Source organism: Moschus berezovskii, chromosome 8, assembly GCF_049115385.1.
Source record: "Moschus berezovskii isolate FMDL1 chromosome 8, NW_MosBer_1.0, whole genome shotgun sequence".
Classification (NCBI taxonomy): domain Eukaryota; kingdom Metazoa; phylum Chordata; class Mammalia; order Artiodactyla; family Moschidae; genus Moschus; species Moschus berezovskii.
The window spans coordinates 54,385,802-54,398,749 of record NC_142467.1 but is presented as its reverse complement, the minus strand read 5'-3'; the positions used below and the strand labels follow the sequence as shown (position 1 = coordinate 54,398,749).

Genomic DNA, 12,948 nt, shown 5'->3' with positions numbered 1-12,948 from the left:
TGTCCGACTCTTAGTGACCTCATGGACTGCAGCCTACCAGGCTCCTCTGTCCATGGGATTTTCCAGGCAAGAGTACTGGAGTGGGGTGCCATTGCCTTCTCCCTAAGAAAGAGCTAGTCTCGATCAAACAGACAGATGTGCAAGAGAGAAGTGATAAAGAAGTGGGGTTTTCTGTTTGTTTTTATTTTTTTAATATGAACCATTTTTTATTTTTATTGCTTCCCTGGTGGCTCAGACAGTAGTCTGCCTGCAATCAGAGAGACCAGGGTTCAATCCCTGGGTTGGAAAGTTCCCCTGAAGAAGGAAATGGCAATCCACTCCAGTATTCTTGCCTGGAAAATCCAACGGACAGAGAAACCTGGCAGGCTACGGTCCATAGGGTCACAAAGAGTCAGACACAACTGAGCAAAATCACATATTTAATTTACTACAATATTGCTTCTGTTCTGTGTTTTCAGTTTTTTGGCAACAAGGCATATGGGATCTTAGCTCCCCAACCAGGAATCAAACCCACACCCACTGCATTGGAAGGCGAAATCTTAACCACTGGACCAGCAGGAAAGTCCCAGAAGGAGTGTTTTAGTTGTCAGGAGAGCTCCACTGAGCAGGAAGAGATTCTGAAAGACGGTAGCATGGAGAATGGCTATTACATAGACAGGAAACCACCTGGGTTTTAGAATCACATGTCCCTGGGCTCAGATCCTGTCCCCACCACTTCATGGCTGTCTAATTTTGCACCAAGTTAACTAACCTCTCTGAGACTTTCTTTACTCATCTGAAGAGTGAAAACAATGATCAGCACTTTACAAAGTCATTGGGAAGATGAAGTGAGACATATAGACCAGGTGCTGCTGTGCAGAAGGGACCCTAGCAGTGAATTTTGCAGTTACGACAAAGGCGTGATGGCAAGATCAGGAGAAATGCTAGAATAAGAATAGATCCTTCTAGCTGCCATTCATTACATGTGTACTAAATGCCAGGTATTGGTCTAATCCCTTAGAGTAGGGGTCCCCAACCTCCAGAATCTATCTAATGCCTGATGATCTGAGGTGGAACTGATGTAATAATAGTGGAAATAAAAATGAAAGTCACTCAGTCATGTCCAACTCTTTGTGATCCCATGGACTGTATAATTCTCCAGGCCAGAATATTGGAGAGGGTAGCCAGTTGCCTTCTCCAGGGGATCTTCCCAACCCAGGGATCGAACCCAGGTCTCCCTCATTGCAGACAGATTCTTTCCAAGCTTAGCCACCAGGGAACCCAAATAATAATGCAAATGAAGTACACAATAGATGTAATGCACTTGAATCATCCCAAAACCATCCCCCTGCACCTAAATCCTGGAAAAGTCATCTTCCACGAAACTGGTCCCTGGTATCAAAAAAGGTTGGGGGCCACTGCCTTAGAGTCTGTTACAAGGAGGTTACAAGCATAGTGAGTCAGGTGACCTGGATTCAAATCCAGACTCTGCGTTTCTTCCCTGTATTACCATGGGGAAGTCATTTAATCTTCCTAACATTTAGTCCCGACTCCAGTACTCTTGCCTGGAGACTCCCATGGACGGAGGAGCCTGGTAGGCTGCAGTCCATGGGGTCGCAAAGAGTCAGACACGACTGAGCGACTTCACTTTCACTTTTTACTTTCATGCATTAGAGAGGGAAGTGGCGACCCACTCCAGTATTCTTGCTTGGAGAATCCCAGGGACGGGGGAGCCTAGTGGGCTGCCATCTATGGGGTCACACAGAGTCGGACACGACTGATGTGACTTAGCAGCAGCAGCAGCAACCTTTAGGCCCCTTATTTGTAAAATGCAGGTTCTAATTGTGCTTTCTTTGATGGTTTGGTGGGGGTTAAACGAGATAAGGGGCGTGAAGTCACTAGCACAATGCCCAGCTCATAGAAAACACTCTGTGACGTTAGCTATCATGACTATTTACATGCCTTTTCACACTTAACCTTCACAACAATCCCATGAGTTGGGTGTTATTGTCCCCTATTTATAGATCAAACAGATCTGAGGCTCTGAGGATCAATCACTTGTCTAAGGTCACAGAAAGGAAGCAGTGGGGCTGGCTCTGCAAGACTAGAAAATCTTAGCTTCTTTGTTCTCTTCACTTTTCAGATCAGCTGGTGAATGGTGCCAGGGTTGAGGCAATATGACAGTTATTTTTAAAAGCATCTCATGCCATAACCCTCATCAGTCCTTTGTCTTCTGGTTGTCCCTATACCTTACCTCCCATCTGTTGAAGGTCTGTCTGAGGCTTAAGGTTGTCTATGACCCTGATTGCAGCTAGTGAGCACCTTGGTATGGCCCCTCTGGGGACTTGCAGCCTCACAAGGTTGACAAGGTTTATGAAATGTCCATTCTGATTTGCAAACAGGTCTGACACGGACATGCTTCCAGCTGGCTGGTGATTTCAATAACAACCCCTCCTTCTCGGTGCCAATTAACAGAAATTAAATGTCCCTGGCACACTTTGTAATTCAGGAAATGTATGTGCTGATTAGTTAAACCCCTGCTGGACATGCCATTATGACCAAGGGGCTCCAGGCCAACATCCTAGCTCTCACTCCATCTCCATTTAAAGTCACAGAATGTTTTCTTCCTGGGTAGAAATCAGTGTCACCTCATTCACTTATTCATTCATCTTCATTCAAGAAATATTGATTGAGCATCTACTGTGTGTGAGAGGTTTTGTTCCATACAGTTCACAACAGTGAACAAGGCAAAGCAAGTAATATTCCTGCCTTCATGAAGGATAATAAATGGAAAATGATTAAACACACAGGATTATTTCTATATGACTGATGCTATGAAGGAAACAAACTGGTGGGACAGGCAATGACTGGGAGGCATGAGTGACATTAGGCAGAGTGGACAACAAAAGTTTCTCCAAGGAGGCCTGCTTTGAACTGAGATTCGAAGACTGAGAAGAACTCAGACACGCACAGTGACAAGATGAACAGGAACAAGCTCAAAGTGTCAAGGAAATTCATTCATTTATCAACCATTTTTGGTCATCAATCAATTATGTGTTGAATGAGCAACTGGAGAATAAATGAATCCTCCCTTTTCCTGCCAAGAAGGATCTTCACTGGAAGAATGAGCTTAAAGGAGATGCCACAAACTTAAGAGGCAATTTTCTTCCCTTTTCTCCAGTCCTATTTCATCCCTCAAACAAGGGGCTTAGATCAGGGATTAGCATTCCAGGACTGCAGGATCATAAAAACTCACCTTCCAAAGGGACTGGCCCTCGCAGTTCTTTAAAGCCATGACTCTGCAGCATGCAAAAAGCAATCTCATTTTTCTAAGTGGTCAAATGGTTGTTTGGAATTATGTAGACAAGGCATGAAATGTCATCTGCTTTGTTATCATTAGGGTACGTTTATTGAATTCCCACGCCCACTTACTCATTCCGAGAATACTTATTATCAGTTGCCAGCCTCCCTCTCCCCTTCCCTCCCTCCCTCCTTCCCCCTCCCCACCCCCAGCTCCTTCACCCTCTTCTGCTCTCCTCTCTCTGGCATAGCAATGAACAGCCCACCCAGGCTATAGAATCAGAACACTTGTTGTACCTCAAATGTGACTCACTATGTCACTTTGGGTAAGTCATTTCACCTCTCTGAGTCTCAGTTTTCTAATCTATATAGTGAGAAGAATAATAGAGGCCATCTCATGACAATCATATAAAGTATATACTATTGTTATCCTCATTTTGTTAATTAGGATATAAGATTTTAATAACTCTATTTAGGTTTTTAAGGCAAAAGAAACTCCAGTAATGAGTGTGATCATGAGCCAGTTTAATGGTCTGTATCCACTGTTTGCCGTTCTTTGAGATAATCAAGAAGCAGGATTTTAATACATAACCTTGAAGAGGTCTCTTAATTTATAGTAATACTTTTGAGCCAATAATGAGAGACAGACCCTCTTCCTTGTGCCAGACACTCTTCTATGTGCTTTACTTATATTGACTGATTTTTTTTTTAATTTTTCATCTTTTATTTTTAATGGGAAGATAATTACTTTACAATGTTGTGTTGGTTGCTGCTGTACAACAAGGTGAATCAGCTGCGTGTATACATATGTCCCCCCATCTAGATCATCACAGAGCACAGAGCTGAGCTCCCTGCTATACAGCAGCTTCCCATTAGCTATCTATTTTACACACAGCAGTGTATATGTCAATCCTAGTCTCTCATTTCGTCCCACCTTCTTTCCCCACTGTGTCCACAAGTCCATTCTCTACATCTGTATTTCTATTCCTACCCTGAAAATAGGTTCATCAGCACCATTTGTCTAGAACAAGACAAGGGTGCCCACTCTCCCCACTATTACTCAACATAGTTCTGGAAGTCTTAGCCATGGCAATGAGAGAAGAAAAAGATATATTGACTGATTTTAAAAATCTCACCATAACCAGACAAAGTAAACACTATCACTGTGCCCATTTTACAGATAAGGAAACTAAGACCTAGAGAGATTAAACAGTTTCCATGGGGTCTCACAGCTGCGACTTGGTGGAGCTTGGCAATAAATCCAGGCAATTGGACGCTAGTGTTCACTGGAAGCTACTTGCCACCTCATTTAAGATGAGACACCAACGTTTTCCTGCAGACATCAGGGTTTTCTACTTCAAGTAGACCTGCACCTGATCACTTAATAAACAAAGAACCATCACCTGCCTAATCCTAAAGCCCCTGGCCTGTAGACACAGGACTGATATGAGCTGCTACCCGGTACAGCACAATGCCAGCCACAGGCAAATTCACACCTCCTGCCACTGATGGGACTTTGAGGTGCCTATTAAGATGTCAGTGGATCCTAGAGTTGCAGTTCTTTCTATATCACTTAGCACAACCTGGAAGGTCAGATTCATGTGGCAGTCAGCCCTCCATTGGCAGTTACTTCCTATCACTACCCTGTCCCTATGCTGACTCTCAGAAATGCTACATCACAATAAAGGTACTTAAAGAGCTAACAGACCACTACTACTCCCTTGAGATCAAGAAGCAGTCGACTCAAATCACCTTGCCTCCAGTCTCAGAGGGATATGCCCCCAGCTGCTGATGTCAGGCTTGATGTGCAAACCAAAGCAGTCATTTCTGGGCCCGCTGTGATAGCTATGGGTAGATCCATCTCCAAAGGCAGGTGCCAAGCATCAGAGCCAGTACCCTCTTAGGCAAAGGTAAAAGAAGCAGGATATGACTAACACAGGCATTGTCCCTTTTAAGGACTAAACGTTGTGAACTTACTTGGTGATCCAGTGGTTAAAACTCTGTGCTTCCAATGAAGGGGGCATGAGTTTGACTCCTGGTCAGAGAACTAAGATCCCGCTTGCTGCATGGCATGGCCAAAAAAGATAATAAAAAATGTTTAAATAATAAATAAAAGTTGTGAACAGAAGGCTGAAACTCCTGCCCACATTTGGGGGTGGACAATGAAGACAGCGTAACTCCAGATCCTGTGTAATTATTATCTTGATGGGAGGCAGACTCTGTATTTATGCCTGCTTCTCCCGCTGAAGAGGAAGCAGCCCCATTAAGCCCCCGTGCCTCTAACCTGCTGTTATGGTGACTGAAGCACATCAACAAAGGAGTAAGTCCTGCAATTCACTGGCAGGCCTGGGAGGGTATAGAAGCTCACTGGTTAGCCCAAATGTGGCTCTGCTTGAAAGCTCAGCCTCATTCAGTACACTCTGTCTCTGTAACAACAAATCATAGTTCAGCCTTTCAAGAGTTGGGAGTTCGAGTCAGACTCCCCAGATTGCTGTTTCCCATAAACTTTGCTTGCAAGATCCAATTGTCCCATGCCACCCTGAAAAGAGTGAGGCTGTGATCATCACTAAAGTTTCCCCAAAGAGAAAACTGCCCTGTTAAATCAGCAGGAGTCCTTGGATAGAAAAGAAATCAGGCTCCAAAGGAAAGACATTGGACAGGAGATGGAAAATTCCCTCTCCTACTTATTTCCTGTTTTACTGGGTTTTCGTGGAACTCACTTGTGGACAAACCCTGAGCCTGGGTCTTTTAGAAAGCAAGTCTTTCTCGATGTTCTGGGACCACTTTCCCATGACCCTCTTAGCTTTCTCCTGTCCCCCTTCAGCATAGTCAGTTGGGACTTCATTTGCATTCAGAAGAACCAAGAGCCAAGCACTGGCAGCAAAGTCGTAGCGAGCAGCCAGCTCCTGTGAGGCCCATCCAAACCACCTGCCCTCACCTGGACAAGGGAAAGCCGGAAGTTTTGGCTGCACTTCCTCCTGAATGTGCTCCGGAAGAGAAGAGGCCCCAAGGGACACACAGGGAGGGGAGGACATTGGCTACATGTGTGGGGGTGATAGGGATGCAGGTTGAGTTTGGAAATCAAAATACAATATTTCAGGCTTTGGAGAAATTCTGAGGCCTTGTGAATTTTAAATTATTTGAAATAATTTCAGATATCTAGAAATTGTACATTGCTAAAAATGTACAAGGGATTCCTGTATACCCTTCATTACTAGGTTCCCTAGATATTAACATTTTCCTATGTATGTTTTGACCCTCTCTCTTTTAAATATGTATATACATATATACTAATTAAATGTCAAATTAAAATTTAATATAAATTATATATATAATCTTTCTGAACCATTTGATAGCAAGCTAAAAATGTTAATTTTCCCCTAAAATATTTCAGTGTATATTTTCTAAAAACAGGGATGTTACCTAACAACAATATAATTTCAAAATCAAGAAATTAACATTGATATGGCACTATTAACTGATCTACAGCTCTTATCCAATTGTCCTATTCCTTTACAGAGAAGAAAGGTTTTAATGTCCTGTCTAGGATCCCATCCAGGACCAAATATTTGTCTCTTTAGTTTCTTTTCATCTGGAACAGTTCCTTGAGTCATTGTCTGCTATGATCCTTGCATTTCAAAGAACATAGGCCATTTATTTTACAGACTGTCTCTCAATTAGGGTTTGCTTGGCATTTCTTCATCAATAGATTCAGATTGTTCATTTTTGGCAGTAATGGATAATAATCCTTACAAGTAATCAAATAGGAATCCTTGAGTCTATACCATATACATAAAATAATGAGAGAGAAGGAAGAGCTCTTCCTGACAGTAGAGTTCCAGCTACAAAATATAGAAGGAATGATGAAATTGTTTTTAAATCACCATTTAGTAACCACTACAGTAGCCACTGGCTTGGGCAAGAGTCACCCATGGATATTAAAAGCAGTGGGTAAAAGCCTGAAGAGCTCAGATTATCTCCTCCAAAGATACTTATTAATCAAAAAGTGGAAAATAGCAACTTGATAGTGGAGAATGCTGGAAAACAACCACCTTAACCCAAAAATCAAGTTAGCATCCACAGAAATGGGAAAATAGAGAGTATGTGTCTCCTGATATGATGAATGGAGAACACTGTCTCTCTCTTGTGAAATTAAAAGACATATTCCTGCCCAAAAGACTTCAAAATGTTAAAGAACTGTAGCTGGAACCGGGCTGCATTTACACACAATAGATTCTGAAATCCTTTTCACCTTCACAGATCCCGCCCTGGAAATCTTCCTTGGAGGAGCAGTCATAACGGGACACTGAAGAGAACAAACCCTCTGCTTGGATGGAAACTCCTCGGTGCAGAGTTCTGGGCCATGTGATACTCCCTGGACATCCGGGATGGTACAGGAATACCAACAGGCTGGCCTCCAAGACAGAAGGGGAATAGGAGAAAAAGTAAATGTCTTCCCACAATATCAATGGGTGGTGGGCCAGGCTGGAGGAAACACGTGAGCCATGTGACGTTACAGGTTACACAAGACCCTTGGCCCTCCTGTTTTTCTGTTCTGCTGTCAAAGCCAAATTTCCTCTTGCCAATTTCTCACACCTTGGCACCTAACCAACAAATGAAAAACCAGACATCAAATGCCTCCCAGAGATGTGTCTGGCCTGTCGCTCCAGCTCAGTTTAGAGCAATGCAGGGGGTGGCATCATATTCTTCTCTCAGGTGTTGAAGCCAGAGAGGCCAGGGCTTCTTCACAATGTCCTAGCCTTCACCCCCTCCCTTGACCACATACGCTGCATCACTCCACCACATCTGCGTTCTTTTCCATTCCAATTCCATTCTGTCTTTTCACCCTGACACTTTCTGACCCAGAGAGTTTTTGTGAGAAGCCCCACAGCATTGGCTTTATCTGCCAAGAGGCAAGTGAGGAGGCAAGAGGCACAATGCCACAGAAAGGCTAACGCAGCGATGACATCACCTTCTCACACATGGTCTGAGGGCGCCACCAGCTGTCAGTCATCTCTTTTCTCTCAACTACTGTGACTAAATGTTGGTTCCATTTTCTCTGGTGTGAATTCGGGTTTGGTTGGCTGCTCTTCAGTATTGGAAGCAATGAATATGGAGATGCTGCCTTCAGATTCTGGAATCTACTTGTTACAACCATGAAGCCCTACAGCTCACCTATAGATAGGTGTCAATGACTTCACTTTTCAGGGCAATCATAGAATGTCAGAGTTGGGAGGAATTTTAATTTTATAGATGATATACCAAACCATTAGGTATAGGCAAGCTGTCCACACAAAAGCAAGTTGTATGAACTGGATTGGAGAAAACAATACAACTTTTAATTCCCAGAAACCATTAGTTCACGTTGGCTAATTATAAATATGTCCTCAAGGCTCTCTTGTTCAGATTTGCTTCTTCTTAGACTGGCCTCTCGGAGAAGGCAATGGTAACCCACTCCAGTACTCTTGCCTGGAGAATCCCAGGGACAGGGGAGCCTGGTGGGCAGCCATTTATGGGGTCAGACAGAGTCAGACATGACTGAAGCAACTTAGCAGCAGCAGCAGACTGGCCTCTGCCTCTCACATTTAGAACAGTAAGAAACCACCACTCCCAATACTTACACATGCTGTTTTTTTCATCTCTGGAATCTTTTCACAGCTTAGAGTTTCATGGAGGGTTTCATGAAGATTTATCTTTTCCTTTGAACCTGCTTAGCCAGTAAAACAAATATTTTTTCCCCAAAGCACAAATTAAAGAACCTGATTTGTTCCCAGCCAAATTCAGAAGCTTAAGAAAAGCTCCCTTATTCCCTAAAGTTTTCCTCTCTGGACTGTCAGCTACAGGATATAGATTTCTGGCCATGGGTCAAAAGTGGTGGAGGTATGGGGAGGCAGATTCAGATGAATTTGAGTGATTAGAATGAGGTCAGGCCAGAAATGCACCTGAGAAGTTTGCTAATCATTATTTCTGAGTTTCATCTTTTGGAATTGTTGCTTCTTATATCGGGTCAGGGGAGAGGGTATTATTTAGAGGAAAAAGGAAGAAAGAGAAAACAGAAGAAGAGAAAATTTTACCTTTCCATGGAAATATCAGCAGAAAATGTATAGACTCTTGTGTCTCTGCTTGCTTTTTCAGTACAGGGTTTTTAATAGACCAAAAGAGAATCTTTATGAGGTAATGTGTACGTGAATAATGTTTATAGAGGGGGTATTACATGTTAGTCATTATGGACAATTGTATAAATAAACCTTCAGTTCAGTTCAGTCGCTCAGTCGTGTCCGACTCTCCGCGACCCCATGAATCACAGCACGCCAGGCCTCCCTGTCCATCACCAACTCCCGGAGTTCACTCAAACTCATGTCCACAGAGTCGGTGATGCCATCCAGCCATCTCATTCTCTGTCGTCCCCGTCTCCTCCCACCCCCAATCCCTCCTAGCATCAGACTCTTTTCCAGTGAGTCAACTCGTCGCATGAGGTGGCCAAAGTATTGGAGTTTCAGCTTCAGCATCAGTCCTTCCAATGAACACCCAGGATTGATCTCCTTTAGAATGGACTGGTTGGATCTCCTTGCAGTCCAAGGGACTCTCAAGAGTCTTCTCCAGCACCACAGTTCAAAAGCATCAATTCTTCGGCAATCAGCTTAGACATGTAAAATATATAAACATATAAAAATTATTTTATAGGGCCAGGGAACACTTTTCATATCTTTGTTCTAAAACTTCCAGGGCTGGCAGCTTATTTCTTTGTTAGTATATGCCACTAGAAAGCCAAAAGGTGTGGTGGGGTTTCATGTGTTTGTTTTCTGATTTTGTAATTTATAATGCTCTGAATGGATTACTTTGAAATGTCTGTTGCTTATATATGGGTGTTGTTTGCCCACAAGGAGTTATCAGAGATCCTTTCCACATTTTGTATCTTAGAAAATCAAAAGGAATTTTCTAGTGAGAAGAAAAATACATAGAAGAAGCCTCCACCGTTGGGTAACTCAGATTTGTACCACTGACAGTGTCTCATAAGTCCGAGGAAATAAACAGCTTAAGATCAAGGTTGTTGTCTCTCAGTTAAACACTGGACGTTGGATAACTTTTCTCCTGGGAAGGAAGCACAAATTTTTGTTAATTTCTTTCTTCATGGACTTGACAAGTTCTAGGGGAAACCAGAAGTCATGGCTCTTAAGCCAACTTGCTTCAGGACAACTCTCCACCATCCATTTTCAAAGAACCATCCATTTATTAATTCTGTTTGATATTCCATGATTCATTGGCAGACTCAATGCTTTTAGAGCCCAGAGTTTTACTTGTTTGGATTTGTGGCTCTAAGAAGTGTTAAGCTTGCTCTACCGCCCAGGCTTATCAGAAGAAGCAAAGGGAAAGCAGTGGGGGTGGAGGGGGTCTTCCTTGTGGAGAGGTTTGCTCACACCTCTAACCACCTCTGACCACAGCCAAGAGAAGCCCTGGGCCAGCAGCCAGTGCATGATATGCCATCTATTTTTCACACAGCAAGGGGTCATCATGTGAGAGTGGAGAGGTCACCCCAGTCTCCTTTGCCAAAATTTCATATTGCTCCCAGCTATAAGCTTGTGAAACGCAGTATGTGTTTTCGCTCAAAACAATAAAAGAAGTTTATTTTTCACTTAATAGACTCATCCCTCAGGCCTGTTTTTGTTTTTTTTTTCAGTAGCTGACTTGGAGAGGGGAGTACTTTACCATGTATTAAATGTCAACACTGAGCCTTTTATTGTTCCCAAAGGGCTTTGGCTGCTGGCAGCTTCCCTGGACATCCAAAAGCTGGGCTGGGAGGAGAGGAGTGACTTTGGCAGACAGGAATTGCCTGTTTTCAGTGGGGATGACTGGGGGCAGAGTGAGTGACACTTCCTTTCTACGGTCACCAGGCTGAGTTCACCTCCCTAGAACAAATCCCAGTTTGTAAAACCACAAGGGTCCAAGACAGCCTCTTGGCCAAAAACCTTCTCTGCTTGCTTAGTGCACAGCCTCAAGAGTCTGACTGCCTGTCACCTGCTAGCTGTGTGGCCTTGAGCAAGTTACTTAACCTGTGGTTCTTTTCTGGAAAATGGAACTATAATAGCAGTTTCCTGAGGAATATTAAGGATTAAATGTCTTAAAATATGTAGAGTGCTTTGTACAGTGCCTGGCACATACAAGCACTCAATTCATGTTTTAATATTTGCCCTATCCACCAACCATTTATATTATCATTTACTTAATGTTCTTCTTCTAATTAATTTAATTTTAATCTAAAACTTGATAGAAAACTTTATATCCCAACTGTAAATGGAAAAGTATATAATTTACTATGAATATAAGGTAATAGTAAATAGTAATAGTAGCTAATATTTACCAAGTCCTTGCTCCTTTCTGAACATTGAGCTAAGTGTCTTGACTTGTTAAAATCCTCACAACCCTGCGAAGTTAGTACTGTCATTTTACAGAGGAAGACACTGAGGTACTGACAGATTCACAAATTTGCCTGTAGTTACACAATTAGTAAATGAAGGAGGCAGTTCAGCTTCAGACCCCAGGGTCTTCAGCACTGCTCTATGCTGCCATGCTAACAAAAACAAGAGTATTCTACTCACGTGGTAGATTGTGGGTGAACTAGTTTCCTATGGCTGCTGCAACAAAGAACCACAAACCAGATGGCTTAGAACAACGTAAATTTATCCTCTCACAGTTCTGGAGGCTGGAAGTCCAAAATCAAGATGTTGGCTGGGCAGTGCTCCCTCTGAAACCTCTAGAAGATATTCCCTTATCTTTCCCAGCTGATGCTAAAGCTGAAGCTCCAATACTTTGGCTACCTGATGTGAAGAGCTGACTGATCAGAAAAGACCCTGATGCTGGGAAAGATTAAGGACAGGAGGAGAAGGGGACAACAGAGGATGAGATGGTTGGATGGCATCACCGACTTGATGGACATGAGTTTGAGCAAACTCCAGGAGACAGTGAAGGACAGGGAAACCTGGCGTGCTCAGTCCATGAGGTGGCAAAGAGTTGGACACAACTTAGCGACTGAACAACTCCTACCTTCAGGTACCCCCAGGCACTCCTTGGTTTGTGGTAGCATCACTCCAGTCTCTGCCTCCACCTTTACACAGCTATCTTCTCTCTGTGTGTCTCTACCTTTGCGTCTCATCTCCTCTTCTTGTAAGGACAATAGCCATATTGGGTTAGGCTGGGCCCTAATGACTCATCTTAATTACATTTGCAAGACTATTTCCAAATGAGGGCACATTCACATATACCAGGAGTTAGGACTTAAACATATATTTGGTAGGAAGGGGTTGGGGGAGGGGCACAATTCAACAGCTACCCACCTAAGGCTTTGAGTCTGGGGCTAAAGATTTACAAGTGCTGGAGAATTGTTCAAAGTCAGCAACAAGCTGAGGCTCTCTTTTACGCAGTCAGGACTGAAGGAGTCAGGACAAAGGAAGGACAATGCTCCTGTATTACAGTGGTGTTTAGGGCGCAGTCCAGGTCCTATGTGATTCACTTTGCTGTACACCTGAAACTAACACAGCATTGTAAATCAACCATACTCCAATAAAAATTTAAAAATAAGAAAATAAAACATAAAAATTTAATTAACCATCTTCAGCCCCATCATCGATACTTTGGGAAAAGAGGCTTAGCACAAGAAAGCCATATAACAAT

General features: G+C 43.0%; 1 protein-coding gene across 1 annotated transcript in view; it reads left to right on the top strand.

Moving 5' to 3' along the window:
* The window catches only part of SH3RF2 (SH3 domain containing ring finger 2), a 156,984-nt gene extending 144,048 nt beyond the window's left edge, over positions 1–12,936 (top strand). The window contains exon 10 of the mRNA XM_055428732.2: positions 7,540–12,936. The gene's annotated coding sequence lies outside the window, so the exon portion shown is untranslated. The remainder of the gene's footprint in view (positions 1–7,539) is intronic.
* Positions 12,937–12,948: the final 12 nt, after the last annotated feature.